Genomic DNA, 5,858 nt, shown 5'->3' with positions numbered 1-5,858 from the left:
GTACAACACATTTTTGTTAAGTTTAGTCATCCTACTCTGCTGTGGAATATTGAATTTATTCCTTTTATCTTACTGTATGTTTGTATGTTTTAACACTTCTCTTTAGCCACCCGCCCCCCACCACTGTCCCTTCCATCTCTATTAACTGTTTTTCCATTCTCTAGCTCCATGTGTTCAATTTTTTTAGCTGCTACATGTAAGTGAGAAAATGCAATATTTGTCGTTCTGTGCCTGACTTTTTTCACTTAAGAGAATAACCTCCAGGCCTTGTGGCTCTCTGAGCAGCACCATGGTGGTTGGCAAGAACAAGTGCCTTACAAAAGGCAGCAAAAAGGGAGCCAAGAAGAAAGTGATTGATCCATTTTCTAAGAAAGATTGGTATAATGTGAAAGCAGCTGCTATGTTCAATATAAGAAATATTGGAAAGACGCTAGTCACCAGGACCCAAGGAACCAAAATTGCATCCGACAGCCTCAAGGGTTGTGTGTTTGAAGTGAGTCTTGCTGATTTGCAGAATGATGAATTTGCATTTAGAAAATTCAAGCTGATTACTGAAGATGTTCAGGGCAAAAACTGCCTGACTAACTTCCATGGCATGGATCTTATTCATGACAAAATGTGTTCCATGGTCAAAAAATTGCAGACAATGATTGAAGCTCACATTGATGTCAAGACTACTCATGGTTACTTGCTTCGTCTGTTCTGTGTTGGCTTCACTAAAAAACGCAACAATCAGATACGGAAGACCTCTTATGTTCAGGACCAACAGGTCCGCCAAATCCAGAAGATGATGGAAATCATGACCCAAGAGGTGCCGACAAATGACTTGAAAGAAGTGGTCAATAAATTGATTCTAGACAGCACTGGAAAAGACATAGAAAAGGCTTGCCAATCTATTTATCCTCTCCATGATGTCTTTGTTAGAAAAGTAAAAATGCTGAAGAAGCTCAAGTTTGAATTGGGAAAACTCATGGAGCTTCATGGTGAAGGCAGTAGTTCTGGAAAAGTCACTGGGGACAAGACAGGTGCTAAAGTTGAACGAACTGATGGATATGAACGACCAGTCCAAGAATCTGTTTAAAGTTCAGACTTAAAATAGTGGCAAATAAAAAGTCCTATTTGTGATAAAAAAAAATTAATAATAATAATCTCCAGTTCCATCCATGTTGCTGCAAATGACATGATTTCACTCTTTACGGCTAAACAGTATTCCATTGTGTATATATACCACATTTTCTTTATTCTTCCATTGATGGACACTTAGGTGGATTCCATATCTTAAGTATTGTGCATAGTGCTGCAATAAACATGCAAGTTTGCAGATATCCTTTTGATATATTGATTTCTTTTCCTTTGGGTAGATACCCAGTAGTAGGATCACTGAATCAAATGGTAATTCTACTTTTAGTTTTTTTAAGAAATCTCTGGTCAGGCACGGTGGCTCATGCCTGTAGTCCCAGCACTTTGGGAGGCCAAGGCAGGTGGATCACCTGAGATCAGGAGTTCGAGACTAACCTGGACAACATGGTGAAACCCTGTCTCTACTAAAAATACAAAAATTAGCCAGGCATGATGGTGGGTGCTTGTAATCCAAGCTACTCAGGAGGCTGAGGCAGGAGAGTTGCTTGAACCTGGGAGGCAGAGGTTGCAATGAGTTGAGATTGCACCACTGTACTCCACCTGGGTGACAGAGTGAGACTCTGTCTCAAAAAAAAAAAAAAAAAAGAAAGAAAAAAAGAAATCTCCATACTGTTTTCCTTAGTGGTTGTACTCATTTACATTCCCACCAACAGTGTAAAAGACTTCCCCTTTTTCCATATCCTTACCAAGATGTTATATTTTTTTTGTCTTTTAATAAAAGCCATTCTGATTGGAGTAAGATCTCATTGTGGTTTTGATTTTATTTCTCTAATGATGAGTGATGGTGAGCATTTTCATATACCTGTTGGCCATTTACATGTCTTCTTTTAAGAAATGTNCTCCCAAGTAGCTGGAATTACAGGTGTATGTCACCATGCCTGGCTAATTTTTGTATTTTTAGTAGAGAAAGTGTTTTGCCATGTTGGCCAGGCTGGTCTCAAACTCCTGACGTCCTCAGGCAGTCCACTCGAATTGGCCTCCCAAAGTGCTGAGATCACAGGTGTGAGGTCAGGTGTTTTTATTTTTTTATTTTTTTATTTTTTGAGAGGGAGTCTCACTCTTATCGCCCAGGGTGGAGTGCAGTGGCACGATCTCAGCTCACTGCAACCCCCACCTCCTGGGTTCAAGCGATTCTCCTCCCTCAGCCTCCTGAGTAACTGGGATTACAGGCATGCACCCCCACGCCTGGCTAATTTTTTGGTATTTTTATTAGAGACAGGGTTTTTCCATGTTGGTCAGGCTGGTCTCCAACTCCTGACCTCAAGTGATCTGCCTGCCTCGGCCTCCCAAAGTGCTGGGATTACAGATGTGAGCCACCGCACCTGGCTGATTATGCTGCTTTTTAGATGAGACGATACTTTTTATTTAATTTTTATTTTTATTTATTTTTTGAGATGGAGTCTTGCTCTGTCGCCCAGGCTGGAGTGCAGTGGCCGGATCTCAGCTCACTGCAAGCTCCGCCTCCTGGGTTTACGCCATTCTCCTGCCTCAGCCTCCCGAGTAGCTGGGACTACAGGCGCCCGCCACCTCACCTGGCTAGTTTTTTATATGTTTTAGTAGAGACAGGGTTTCATTGTGTTAGCCAGGATGGTCTTGATCTCCCGACCTTGTGATCCGCCCGTCTCAGCCTCCCAACTTTGCCCACTTTTTAATGGGATTATTTGTTCTTTCCTTTTTGAGATTTTTGAGTTCCTTTTATATTCTGGATGTTAGTCCCTTGTTGAATGAATAGTTTGCAAATATTTTCTCCCTTTCAACAAGTTGTCTCTTCACTCTGTTGATTGAAACAATCAACTGCTGTTCAGAAGATTTTTAGTTTAATATAGCCCCGTTTGTCTGTTTTGTTTTGTTATCTGTGCTTTCAAGGTCTTAGTCATAACTTCTTTGCCTAGGCCAATGTCCAAGAGAGTTTTCTTAGTATTTTATAGTTTTAGATCTTATTTTCAGTCTTTAATCCATTTTGAATTTATTTTCGCATATGGTGAGAGAGAAGGATCCAATTTCATTCTTCTACATGTGGCTATCCAATTTTCCCAGCACCCTTTATGGAAGAGGGTGTCCTTTCCCCAGTGTAAGCTCTTGGCACCTTTGTTGAAGATCAGTTGGCTGTGTTCTCTAGTCTGTTCCATTGGTCTATATGTCTATTTTTATACAAATACCATGCTGTTTTGGTTACTATAGCCTTGTAATAGATTTTGAAGTCCTGTAACGTGATGCCTGTAGCTCCAATTTCTTGAGAGGCTGGTCCATCTCTATTTTCTTTGCCCTTGGGCTTTATAAGACCCCCCCATGTCCATATAATACATTATCCTTTTCTTCTTAGCCAGGGCAGAGGTGGTTTATGTTACCTGTAATTCAACAGGTCTTAACTAAGACTACATCTTTAATGGCGGGGCAGTTTAGAAGGGTCTGGTGAAATGTGTCTCCCTCACTGCCCAGAAGGAAGAGAAAGAGGATGAATGGTGATATTTCTGAGACCACAACTTTGGATCATGAATCCTCAGGTCAAGGAGAAACTGATGCCTCTGGATTCTGATCACTCTACTCCACCACGGGAAGAAATTCAGACATGCCTAAGAAGTTGTCTGAATCTGTCGTCCAAAGCCAAACTGTCTTACCTTAATATTCAATTAAACTGCATTCCCACCCCCAAACAATATTTAAAAACGAGGGGAATGGAAACAGGGGAGATTCCTGTGTTTGTACATTTCACTTACTCCTGGAGCTCCTGAGTTGCAGATGAGCCTGAAGTTTACACCAGAGGGTAAAGAAGATAGCTATTTGGACATCACACACCACTTTGCCAGTTTCCGTTCTCTTGAATTATTTACTATCTAATTGTCTGCATCGAAACAGAATCTGGAAACACAGAGTCAGAGTTGTAGCCCTATTTGCAAGTTACAGAAAGAAAACTAGAGCTCAGTGAAGTACCTGGGGCAGAAGCACTTCATGGGTTTCTGAAGTTCTCTTACCTTGGGAGGGCTGTGAATGCAGGGGGTGAAACCAGCACAGCAGCAGAGAGAAAGAGAGCCTCGATCTGGAAGGGGCCTTAGAAGTCTAGTCCAGACTCCCCTTTGAGGTCACTCTCTCCCTCCCGTGTAAAGGTCTGGCGTCTAGTCTGTACTTTCCCTTCAACTGGCTATGTCACCAAGAGCACCTGAACCTTGATTTCTTCATCTGTAAAAGATAGAATACAAAGGAGGATGGGATGGAAAATAAACCTGTCTATAAATTTAAAAAATTGTTATCACAAATTTTATTTTCACCATTGTACCAATAATTCCTTCTTTCTTTTCCTTCTTTCTTTCTTTCTCTTTTTCTTTCTTTCTTTCTCTTTCTCTTTCTTTCTTTCTTTCTTTCTTTCTTTCTTTCTTTCTTTCTTTCTTTCTTTCTTTCTTTCTTTCTTTCTTTCTTTCTTTCTCTTTTCTTTCTTTTGCCTTCCTTCCTTCCTTTTCTTTCTTTTTCTCTCTTTTCTGACTCTCTCTCTCTCTCTCTCCTTCCTTCCTTCCTTCTTCTCTCACTCGCTCTTTTTCTTTCTTTTTTATTTTTTTCAAGACAGGGTCTCACTCTGTGGCCTAAGCTGGAGCCCAGTGGCATGATCTTGGCCCACTGCAGTCTCAAACTCCTGAGCTCAAGCAATCCTTCCACCTCAGCCTCCCTAGTAGCTAGTAGCTAGTAGCTAGGACCACAGATGTGTACCACCATGCTTGGCTACTTTTTTTTTTTTTTTTTTGAAACAGAGTCTTGCTCTTTCACCCAGGCTGGAGGTGCAGTGACGCGATCTCAGCTCACTGCAACCTCCGCCTCCCCCATTCAAGCAATTCTCCGCCTCTCCGGTTCAAGTCGGCCTCAGCCTCCCGAGTAGCTGGGACTACAGGTGTATGCCACCATGCCCGGCTAACTTTTGTATTTTTTTTTTAGGAGAGTCGGGGTTTCACCATGCTGGCCAGGCTGGCCTCAAATTCCTGACCTTGTGATCTGCCCGCTTCAGTCTCCCAAAGTGCTGGGATTATAGGCATGAGCCACCATGCCTGGCCCATGCTCAGCTACTTTTTGTATTATTTTTCTTTTTGTAGAGACAGGGTCTCACCATATTGCCCAGGCTAGTCTCAAACTCCTGGGCTCAAGCAATCCTCTGCCTAGGCTTCCCAGTCAGTGCTGGGATTACAAGAGTAAGCCACCATGCCTGGCCTGCACCAATAATTTCCCATAGAAAGAAATATTAGTAGCTATGAAAATTTTAAAATAAAGTAGAAAACTTAGAAAAGTATAATGACAAATAAAACTCACTTGTCTCACTGCTCAGTAGAAATCACTCATTAGCCAAGCATGGTGGTGTGTGCCTGTAGTCTCAGCTACTTGGGAGGCTGAGGCAGGAGAGTCACTTGAACCTGGGAGGCAGGTTGTGGTGAGCTGAGATCATGCCACTGCACTCCAGCCTGGAAAATAGAGTGAGACTCTCTCTTTCTTTTGTGTGTGTGTGTGTGTGTGTGTGTGTGTGTGTGTGTGTGTGTATATATATATATATATATATATATATATATATATATATACTGTGTGTGTCTATATATATATAATTTTTTATTTTAAATTTGAGACAGGGTCTCACTCTGTCACCCAGCCTAGAGTGCAGTGGCTTGATTATTGCTCACTGTAGCTTTAACCTCCTGGGCTCAGGAGACCCTCCCGCCTCAGTCTCCTAAGTAGCTGGGGCTACA

At 41.9% G+C, this 5,858-nt stretch overlaps 1 pseudogene; it reads left to right on the top strand.

Moving 5' to 3' along the window:
- The first annotated feature begins 289 nt into the window (after positions 1–289).
- On the top strand, positions 290–1,081 carry LOC108543814 (40S ribosomal protein S3a pseudogene; annotated as a pseudogene).
- Positions 1,082–5,858: the final 4,777 nt, after the last annotated feature.

This window comes from Rhinopithecus bieti, unplaced genomic scaffold (genome assembly GCF_001698545.2).
Source record: "Rhinopithecus bieti isolate Rb0 unplaced genomic scaffold, ASM169854v2 scaffold_25291, whole genome shotgun sequence".
Taxonomy (NCBI): domain Eukaryota; kingdom Metazoa; phylum Chordata; class Mammalia; order Primates; family Cercopithecidae; genus Rhinopithecus; species Rhinopithecus bieti.
Note: the sequence above shows the minus strand (reverse complement) of the source record. Positions and strands in the feature narration are given on the sequence as shown.